We start from the raw sequence: 11,565 nt of genomic DNA on the forward strand, positions 1-11,565 counted from the left end.
AGTAGGACTGGACTGATACGGAATTTACATGAGTTTTCCTGAGTCATGAGACTGACTGAAGTCTACTGATCATGGCTTGACTGAGAGTGTCCTAAAAACATGGCTTGGCTCTAGGAACACAACTATATTTTTTGGGTACATGTATCCCTAGGACTCGATAGAAGGAAACTAACAATACTTGACATTCTTGAATACATGACCAACATCAATAGTTCATATTATAATAAATTGGGGATAACTCAAGTGGTACTTCATAATCATGATCTTGTACATAACATGGAATGTATATAGACACACTATGAATCCATTCTTCAATCATCATGTGCATTCTATTAACACATATATTGCACAACAATGACATGTGAGCCCCTTAAACATAATAAACTATCATGAATTTATCATATAGTTCACCCCTTAAGCTATAATACATGATTTGTATCATTCTAGGAATTTTATCAAACACCTTACATGCACAACTTTGGGCGTAGGTATACCTTATCAATTTAACAATCTTAAGCCACCCAAATTCATGGACTTCAACTAACATGCTGACATACTTCATCAAAATACATCAAGATACCATCTTAAAACCAAATAACATCCATCAACTTGAACATAATCATACCACGACAAGATAATCATAATTCATGATTTTAAAACTTGATTCTTGAGCTCCATGAATGGAAGAGATCCATGGATTAACACTACACATACCTTAGTGATTGAATCTTGAAATAAAATTAAAATTTCTTAAATGTTCTTAGATTGGGAGTCTTAATTCTTGAATATCTTGTAGAGGGTGTGATGGGGTCTTGAAGTTAATTGAGAAGAAACCCTAAGTTTGTTCTTGGGAACAAAGAGGGTTAGGAGCTTTTGAAACTAAATTAGAATAGCTAAGTACATGTTTTTGGTGTTTTATATCATAGGGGTAAGGTTGAGGGTGAGGGAAAATACCAAAATACCCTTACAAAATCACCTCCCAGTTGCTGAAATTTTCAGTTGATGACCAAGGCTGATAAGCCATCAGATCTGTGATAGCCCATCAGCCTAGGTCGTCACCTAGGACCTAAAATTGATTGATTTATATCTAAGGCTAATGACATTGGCTGATAAGTCATCAGAAATATGATAATCTATCAGACAGGTCATCAAAAATATGATAAGCCGTCAGACAGGTCGTCACTCAGTTTCCAAGTTGACATGCTGGAGTAAAATAGGTATAACTTTTTGCTCCGATATCAGATTTTGGCGAAATTGGTATAGTTGAAAAGATAATTCAATTATATATATATTGGTGGGTATGAGAACAAAAATTCATAGTATAAAGAGAGATATTCTCATTTGAAGTTGACTATAGCAATATCCTTCCCAGGAATTCAATTGGTAAAGAATGTTTTGATTCATCTGATAGATGGTAGTTATTTGAAGCCTTAATATACATCTAAATTACTCATAAAACTATAAAATAACCATGATGTACCATGCATGATATTGAAGCATGGCGCTAATATTAGTTTGGATTTTTCGCGGTATTATAGAATGCCACTCTTAACATAATTGCAGTATTATAGTTTAAGAGAAAGTTATTTATTCCTCAATTTGGTGATTTAATTCATGGTATAGTTTTATATGACCATTGTTTGTGCTATTCTATTTATTTTTTGTATGACCAAAATGAACCATGACTTGAGACAGCATTATTGATCACCTAGGATAAAGAAGGACATAGTGGATTATGTGTCCAAGTGTCAAAATTATTAGTAGATGAAGTATGAACACCAAAGGCCAGTAAGATTAATTCAGCGGATGCCTATACCTATGTGGAAATAAAATACATTACTATAGATTTCATGGTGGGTCTTTCTATAACCTTGAAAAAATATGACTCCATTTGGGTGATAGTGGATTGGTTAGAAAAATTAGCTAACTTATTATCGATGCGAGTAGACTAAAACTCTCAGTAGTTAGCTAAAATCTGTGTCAAGGAAATTATGAGACTTTGTGGGGTACACTTTGATGTGTGAGCAAATGCTAACACATTTGAGATTTTAACTAAGAATAATTGCAAAGTCTTAAATAACTTTTGTCGTTTTTGATAGTTTTCTCTTTGTTATTACAGGAAAAGTCAAGATCAAGGAAAACCAACAACAACTGAGATAAAAGAGTTGAATTTTGAGAAAAATAAGAATTGAAGTGTAGTTGACGACTTATTTGATAAGTCGTCAACTCCCTAATAAGTTATCAGACTCATCGTCGCCTTAGACAGAGAATGAGATTCAACTAGAATTCATGACAACATCTGAGATAGGCTGTCAAAAGTGTGATAAGCCATCAGGCTCATCGTTAGGCTTAGAAAGAGAATAGGCTTTGAAGTGAAGAAACGATGATAATTCTGATAAGTCATCACATGTCTGATAAGCCATCACGTCGCATCATCAACCAAATGCAGAGATTTTCAAAAATGAAGAGGAGCTAACGACATTCCTGATAAGTCATCAGGCTCCTGATAAGCCAACACACATGTCATCACATGTCCGATAAAATACTATGATCTGGGATTTTGATTCCATATTTAGGATGAAGTATTTAAATAATATGTTAGGGTTTTCTAATCATATAAAAGGGGTGGAACATCTTGAACTTATGGCGAGGAAAAAAGGGCAAAGACACCTCTTTTTGGGGCTCAAAAACTTAGAATTCAATTTTTTACTCTTTGATTTGGTTTTGTGAATTTTCTCTTGAACTTAGAAGAGAATCAAATTTAGACTTCATATTTTATAAGTTTAATTACTTTGAATGATGATTATAATTGTTGCTATCTCTTTCTTTCTCATGTGGAACTAAAACCCACAACTAGGGTTGTGGGATCTATGATTATTCCCCTATGGATTTAATAGTTGGTTAGGGTTTTAGTTATTGCGGGGACATCTTGATAATTACTTTGTTATGATTATTATTTATTGGTTTCAAACAATAGATCCAGCCTTATGTTGATTTCCACGAACTAAGAAATAAACTAAAGGTAGCAAATTATCAATGAGAATTTAGGAATGTTAAGCTCCTATCTAATTATTAATGTTGTAACAAGATTGATCAACCTAAGATAAAATCAGTATAAGTAGAATAATTTCCTAAGTTTGAGAGAATTAGGGAGTTCAACATCTAGGTAGGTTAAGCAATAGTTAGATAGACTGTCGAAACTAATAATCTGGTGTTTTCCGCAAGTCATGAGAACACAATGCTATGGTTATTATTTAATGGGGATTAGTAATCATAGTGATCACAACCCCAGTTTTTATTTATCATTGATTTGAACTATTGAAATTTTGGCTTTGAGTTTTGAAGCAAGTTAAAACATTAACATTTGTTTGATCATTGAAAACTCCCATTTTATCTTTTTGTATCATTTGTTTGAATTCAACTTATAGCTTTAGTTTCAAATTAGTTTATCGCCACTCATATTGTTCCCTATGGACTCGACCCCGACTCCAAAGTTGGGTAAATATATTGATGTCAATTGCCTTGCACTAAATTGACGTGTAAGTTGAGCGTTATAAAATATGGCATTGTTGCCGAGAATATGGTTGTAAATTGAAGTTGTGTGCGCAAATTGACTCTTAGTCAAGTTTCCTAGTTTTATGTTTATTTGTTGTTTTTGTTTGCTGCAGGACTTTTGTGCTGCATGCCAAGAACCAAAAGTTTCGGAGATCCCTTATTACTCTTTAATCTGAAACTGCAGCTAATCGAAAGAATGGAAGACCAGCAGGAGGCTAACAGATTAGCAGCCTTAGCTAGAGCTCAGGTGAATGTGCAGAATGACGCTTAACAAGTACGACATCCAAATCCTGAGGATAACGACTTGGGAGACAAGGAGTTGCTAAACCATGGTAACCCAAGGCGTGCATAGCAAATAGATGCACCAGTACAACATAATGCTAATAGGAACCATCCATTCTGAGGAAGAAAAGATCACCATCCGGTCTAGTATGACCTCAATGATGATGATGATAGAATGGATGGAGTAGGTGAAACAGGTGAAATTATTCCTCCACCATTAGCACTTAGGGTGAAATTCAACATTAAGAGTACTATGATTCAAATCCTTAATCTGAAGGGGTTGTTTGGTGGACTTCCTGGGGATGATCTGAACTTGCATCTAGTGAACTTTGTCAGCATTTGTAAATCTTTTGATAACCTAAGGGTGGGTCAGAATGCTATCCGTTTGAGCTTGTTTTCGTTGTCTCTAGTTGGGGAGGCAATATTGTGGCTTAATGAGCTGATACCCGATTCTATAATTAACTGGAAGTAGTTGAAAGAAGCTTTCCTAGAAAGGTTATTTCCACTTTCCAGGAGGGTACAGTTAAGGGATGATATTAGCAACTTTAGATAGCTCCCAACTAAAGCCTTGCATGAAACTTGGGAGAGATTAAAAAAGAAGCTGATGCAGTGTTCAAACAACAATATGATAGACATACACTTGATGGAGACTTTGTACGGGGCTCTTAACTTTGTGACAAAACCGATTGTAGATAATACTGGTGGTGGTTTGTTTGTTGATCTTACATTCCCATAGGCTTCAGAAATGCTTGAGAGAAAGACCAAACAGAGTCGGGCATGGCATACCAGGGACTCTGTGATAGCAAGCCCTACTATTTCTATTGTTATGACCTCGAAACAACGTAGAAGAGACGAGGAGCATGATCAAGACATGGCTCACCTAAAATGCAGATGGACTTTCTAACCAAGCATTTACTATTAGGTAAAACTAAGAAAGTGAAGGCTATGCGATCGCAGAGAAAAGAGTAGTCTAACTCAGAAAAAGAGGCGAACTATATAAATAATCAGGGGGGTTTCTGAGGCAATAGCTAAGGAAATAAAGGTCGGACTTATTATGACAAGGTTGGTTATAAGAATCAGGAGCAAGGTAATTATAGAAGCAATAATGATAGGAGCAGATTATATATCCCTCCTGGAAATCATGAGGCTGCTACAATAAGTTCTGAAAAGATTTCCCTAGAGGACATGATGGCTAAATTGTTAAAGAGAGTGGAGGCAACCAACTCAGGGATGAGTACCATGAAGGCCGTATGATGCAAGAAAATGGACTCTAAGTTGGGGGTGAAATTCATATCCTCAAGGTGGAGGAAAAAGATGAGTTGGTTCATGCCGCGATACTAAATTAGGTGCTGCTTGGGAGGCAACCCAAGGTATTTTGTTATTTGTATTCGATTATGTGATTGACATTAGATTTTTGCACCTATGGTGCCACAGGTATGTTTCTAACTCTCTTCTTTTGGTTTGATGCATTGGGGACCTTGCATGACTGTAAGTTGAGGGTGGGGCTACTTGTGGGTATTGATGTCCTCTTGGGGTTTTTATTGTCGTACCTTTTTTTTCCGGAGTCTTTTTCCTAGTAGAGCTGGCATATATAGGCGTATTGTGATTTGTTGTAAAATGTTGTAGTTGACAATGAGAAATACAAGTACCTTAGGCAGTTAACATGTTTTTATTGATTTTTGAACACCTCTCCAATAGTTTGTTTTATAACTTTGTCATATGCATTTATGTGTGACCATTGTGCACCTTGTATGACATTAGTACTAGTAAAATGATAACCATTGTTAAATAATTGTATAAACCAAATGGGTAGTAGTTTGTGATGTACCTTTGTGCCATGTCTGTGTGAGATACTACCTAGTTTCCGTTGTGTGTTAAATCCAGAACTTACCCAGTTGGTCTTGCCTTGGTTGTAGGATAGCGGTTAGGAGAGAATCATAAACCATTGTTGATATTAGTCTACTTTTAGCCTAAATGACCTTCCATGTGTGAATAATATCCCTTGATCATGATTTTGAGCCTAAATGCCTATTCTTTTTATGATACGTATAACCTTCCCATTTGTATCACAATGAACCTGTTTTGGCCCTGGTCCTCCTTAGATATTATGCACTTTGACTTAGGCAAATAGCCTAAGTTGAGGGTAGATATCATAGGGGTGCGTGATGTAAAGTGAGTATGAAGAAGGGTAATAAAAAAATATGCAAGGCTAGGTGTGGTAGAAAAAAATGAAAAAATGAAAAGTTGTGAAAAAGAGAAAATGAATTAATAAAACCTGCACCCAGCTTGAATGTTCTTTAATCAAGAAAGGGTGAAGTAAGGTAAAGGTTGATAAGTGAAATCCCAAAAATAGTGTAGTGCCAAGGAGGCTTAGTTACTTTAAATATCCTAGTGTATCATACCAGCACCAAGCCTATATTACAAGCTGAAGAAAAGTCCTATATTGATCCTAACTTAATTGTCTGAAAGCTTCGGTAATGAAAATAAGGGCAAGCTTATGGTATTTGACATACATTGACTGGAACTTCTTTCTAACAAAGAGTGTCTCTTGACCGTCCCTGTATTGACATGCTTGACTTCACATATGAGTGAGGAAGGACCTCTTTGTTGTAAGGGCACACTGGTTATGTTGCTAGTTTCTAACTTGTTTGGATAGTGTAATCTTTGTACATGCATGGTTGTTGTTGCTGAATTGATGCCATATATTGATTCCTGTGTGTCGCGTTTTTGTTCTTCAATAATATGCGTAGTTGTTGTTTTTAAATTAATTGACCTTGGAGATGGTGAAGATGTTTTGAGATAATATGGATAGTTGACTTCCGAAAGTACGTTGTATCCTCTTGGTTGTGTTTTAGTTGCTTGAGGACAAGCAATTTTTTTAAGTTGAGGGTGTTGATGTGTGAGCAAATGCTAACACATTTAAGGCTTTTAACTGATAATAATTGCAAAGTCTTAAGCAATATTTATTATTTTTTATTATTTTCTCTTTGTTATTGCAGGAAAAGTCAAGATGAAAGAAAACCAACAACAACTGAAATAAAAGAGTTGAATTTTGAGCAAAATATGAAGGAAAGTACAGTTGATGACTTGTCTAATAAGTCGTCAACTCCCTGATAAGTTATAAGACTCATCATCAACCTTAAACAGAGATGAGATTCAGCTGGAATTTATGATGACATCTGCAATAGGCCGTCAGAAGTGTGATAAGCCATCAGGCTCGTCGTTAGGCTTTGACAGAGAATGGAATTTGAAGTGAAAAAGCGATGATAATTCTGATAAGTCATCATATGTCAGATAAGCCGTTACATATCATCATCAACCTAAGGCATAGATTGTCAAAAGTGAAGAGGAGCTGACAACATTCCTGATAAGTCATCAGACTCCTGATAAGCCGTCACACACGTCGTTGCCTATCCGAGAAAATACTGTGATCTGTGATTTTGTTTCCATAATTAGGATGAAGTGTTTAAAGCATATGTTAGGGTTTTCTAATCATATAAAAGGGGTGCAACATCTTGAGCTTATGGGGAGGGAAAAAGGGGAAAGACACCTCTTTTTGGGCTCAAAAACTTAGAATTCAATTTTTAAATCTTTCATTTGGTTGTGGGAATTTTCTCTTGATCTTAGAAAAGAATCAACTTCGGAGTTCATCTTTTGTAATTTTAATTACATTGAATAATAATTATAATTGTTGCTATCTCTTTCTTTCTCATGTGGAACTAAAACCAACAACTAGGGTTGTGGAATCTATGATTATTCCCCCATGGATTTAATAGTTGGTTAGGGTTTGAGTGATTGCGGGGAAATCTTGATAATTCCTTTGTTATGATTGTTATTTATTGGTTGCAAACAATAGATCACGCCTTATGTTTATTTGCTCGAATTGAGAAATAAACTAAAGGTAGCGAATTATCAACGAGGATTTGGGAAGGTTAAGCTCCCATCTAATGATTAATGTTGTAACAAGATTGATCAACTTGAGATAAAATCAGTATAAATAGAATGATTTCCTAAGTTTGGGAGAATTAAGGATTTCAACATCTACGTTGGTTGAGAAACACTTAGATGGACTGTCAAAACTGATAATTTGGTGCTTCCCGCAAATCATGAGAACCCAATGCTACAGTTATTATTTAATGGGGATCAGTAATCATAGTGATCACAACCCTAGTTTTTCTTTATCATTGATTTGAACTATTAAAATTTTGTCTTTAAGTTCTGAAGCAAGTTAAAACATTAACATTTGTTTGATCATTGAAAACCCCCATTTTATCTTTTTGTATCATTTTTTTGAATTCAACTTATAGCTTTAGTTTCAAATTAGTTTAATTGCCGCTCACATTATTTCCTGTGGATTCGACCCTGACTCCAAAGTTGGGTAAATATATTGACGACGACCACCTTGCACTAAATTGATGTGTAAGTTGAGCGTTATCACACTTTCAAATTTTGGGATAGGTTGTATGAGGAGTTAGGCACTAAGCTCACATTTCGCATGGCTTTTCATCCTCAAACTGATGGGCAGTTTAAGAGGACGATTCATATCCTAGAAGACATATTGAGTGCCTGCTTGATTGCTTTTGGTGGTTATTATGACCAATTTCTTCGATTGTGTGACTTTTTATACAACAACTGCTATTACTTCACCATTGCTATGGCACAATTCGATACATTCTATGTGAGAAAGTATGGGTCACCTATTGGATGGTTTTGAGTCTGGAGATGTTAAAACTTTGGGCATCGACTTTGTAAAGAGGGCTCAAGAGAAAGTGAGGTTCATTCAAACCAAGTTGTTGGCTACCCAAGCAGGTAGAAGGAGTATGTGGATTGTAAGGTGAGACATGGACTTTAAAGTTGTTGATCAAGTTTTGCTTAAGGTATCTCATATGAAGGGAGTCATGAGGTTCGTCAAGAGGTGGAAGTTCAACCCTTGGTATATTGGTCTCTTTGAGGCTCTTAATAATATAGGTCTAGATGCTTTCTGATTATCTCTACCGCTAAGATTTTTGGGATTCCATCTACTATGTGGGTTTTAGTGCTTTTGATTATCTCTATGCTCAAAAGGTACCATTGAGACGGAGACTACATTATTAAGTGGGTTTTAGTGGTTTTAGATAAGGATTTGACATATGAAGAGAAACCAGTAACCATTCTATATTAGGATATTTGAAAATTGCGGATAAAGGAAATTTGTGTAATTAAGGATCAATAGAAGAATTATCGGGTTAAGGAATCCACTTGGAAAACCAAGAAGGACATGCGAGAAAAGTACCCTCAATTATTTGAGAATTCAAGTACTCTCTCCTTTTCTTATTTTAGCATATATATTATGTTTAATAATTCAAGGATGAATGATTATAAATGGTATCTATTCTAACGACCATTTCCATCATTATGTATAAAACTTTCAATTAAAATTCCATGTTAAAACACTTCTTGAATTTGAAGTTATAAATTTTAGAGTAGGCTAGTTTCGGACAAAATTGGAGTGAGGTATGGTCTAGGGAAATCTTAGAAAGATTTGGGAAATTTTGATGGTGTTTGATTTGATTTATAGTTAGCTAAGATGATAATGTACCTGTAGGAATTTATAGAATTGAATTGGGGTAAGTAGAACTCTAGAATTAATCTTAGCATAAAAGGCGTTGTTTGTAATGTCCGGCGCTTAAGGTGTGTTGTAAAATTTGAAATTTTAGGGGAAAAAGGACATTTATCTCATCGATGTTATAGTAACGTGCATGTCTCCATAGCCACTACCATAAATTTACCCTATGGTGACGGTTACAAAACCGTTGTAATAGACAGAACAACCGTTGACATAGCTCTACCGCAACGGTTCAGCAACCGTCCTATAGGTGAGTATTGCAATAGATCTGGTAACGATATATGCGACACTTTTTTGAACCATCGCCATAGGTCAAGCATTGGTACGATTTTAGAAAACCTTCGCCATAGCTTGACCTACGGCGACAGTTATTTTTTGACTTATTCAGATGCCTATTTTCATCTATTGCAATGGTTACAACCATCGCCATAGCTTAACCTATGACGATGGTTATTTTTTGACTTATTGATACACCTATTTTCATCTATTATAACGGTTACTAACCGTTGCAGTACAAGCTATTGCAACGATATTAAACCATTGTAATAACATCTATTACGATGTTTGCAACAGTATCTATTGCGACGTATTGTAAATTAGTATTTATATACATAATAAATTACAATAAACAATTATACGCACATCATAAAACAAAATCATTCATTAATAAACAAATAATCCAAAATATGGAACAAATTAAACTAGTAATCTAAATCCAAAAGCAAAATGTATGTTAAGTACTCAATTGATTAGTTAAGTTTTTACATAGTATCAAGTTCTAGTCGCAATAAGTTTCAAGAAATTTTATATAGCCTGTATTCTTCTTCTTCTTGTGTTCTAGAATCAGTTTTTTTCGTAAAGCTGCAAGTGATCCAGCTGAAACAAAGTTCTTTCTGATTATTTCTAGAACACCCCTATAGATTCATGATTGTTCAAGTCACTGCAAATTCAAAAAATAAAAAATCGAATAGGTTCACAGTAAGTTCAGATAACATGTTATCACTACAGACAAACAGATAAACCCTTGTTATAGACAAGGAAAAACCTGAAGTCCTTGAACTTTAAGAACCTGCTTAAGAGAGCTTCTTAACAAAAGGAAGAAGCTCGATCAGGTCATTTCAGTCTAACTGTCTTTTGCAGAGCTAAAAAATTTCCCAAAAATATTAGACTTCAATTTTCATGTAAATTAGACAATTTCTACGTTTCTACGTTTTAGACTTCAATGGCATTGGACTTTTCTAAGCTTTCCATAATTTCTATGTTTGTTTAATCCTTATTCAGAGATCAAATTTACATAGTTCAACAAAATAGCATGGCCATAACCGTTTGAGAAGAATGAGTACGATATGCCCTTAATAGGTAAATAAAGCTACCAACTAGAAAATATAGAGAGCAGCCTCTTCAATAATATTCTTCAAACTCCAAACAAGGTCCTATATAGAATAAAATACCTAGCTATTCGCTTCTCTAATATACAAAAGAGACAAGAAGCTGCAGCTTCAGAATCACCTGCACAAAAACCTAATAACTGCTAGCTATTCCCTTCTCTAATATACAAAAGAGACGAGCATTGAAATAAATGATTAGGGATTAGTGCATACATGGAAGATAGAAACAACTTCTACCAATAGCCTTCGGGGTTTCACGAGAAGGAAACTCTGCCTCTCAGAAGTCTCCATCTAACATCAAATTCACCACCAGCAACAAAACTCTTTTCCTTTTCCTTCATGCATGTTGCATCCAAACAAGAATCAGGCAACCTTTCTTCTCCTGAGTTTAGCAAATTTTGCGGTGCAGAATAGATCCTCTTGCAATTCATACTACAGAACTTCCCTTTAGGCAATTCCTATGATGCAATAAGCATTAACTTTTAATGCCAAAAGTCTCAATCTCCCTTCCCCCAACCAAACCAAAAATAATAGTGAAAAAATATAAAATTAATGAAGGAAACTGAATGCAAGTATATAGAACTGAAAAAAAGAACCTATTCATGAAATCATCTTAAAATGCAAATGCATGCACCTTTAAATCTGTTGTCTTGCTTTTCTTCAAGCAGCCAACATGATACTCTTTCTCACACTGAAAAAACAAATGGTGGATAAAGTATTTCAGTTCATATACTT

At 35.1% G+C, this 11,565-nt stretch overlaps 1 long non-coding RNA gene across 1 annotated transcript; it reads right to left on the reverse strand.

The window, feature by feature from the left end:
• Positions 1-10,789: 10,789 nt before the first annotated feature.
• LOC124885373 lies at positions 10,790-11,565 on the reverse strand. The gene is made up of 2 exons (XR_007049656.1): positions 11,465-11,565; positions 10,790-11,288 (listed from the first exon to the last, which is right to left on the reverse strand). It is a non-coding gene; the product is annotated as an uncharacterized LOC124885373 (long non-coding RNA).

The sequence above is a fragment of the Capsicum annuum genome, unplaced genomic scaffold (genome assembly GCF_002878395.1).
Source record: "Capsicum annuum cultivar UCD-10X-F1 unplaced genomic scaffold, UCD10Xv1.1 ctg3426, whole genome shotgun sequence".
NCBI classification, from domain to species: Eukaryota; Viridiplantae; Streptophyta; class Magnoliopsida; order Solanales; family Solanaceae; genus Capsicum; species Capsicum annuum.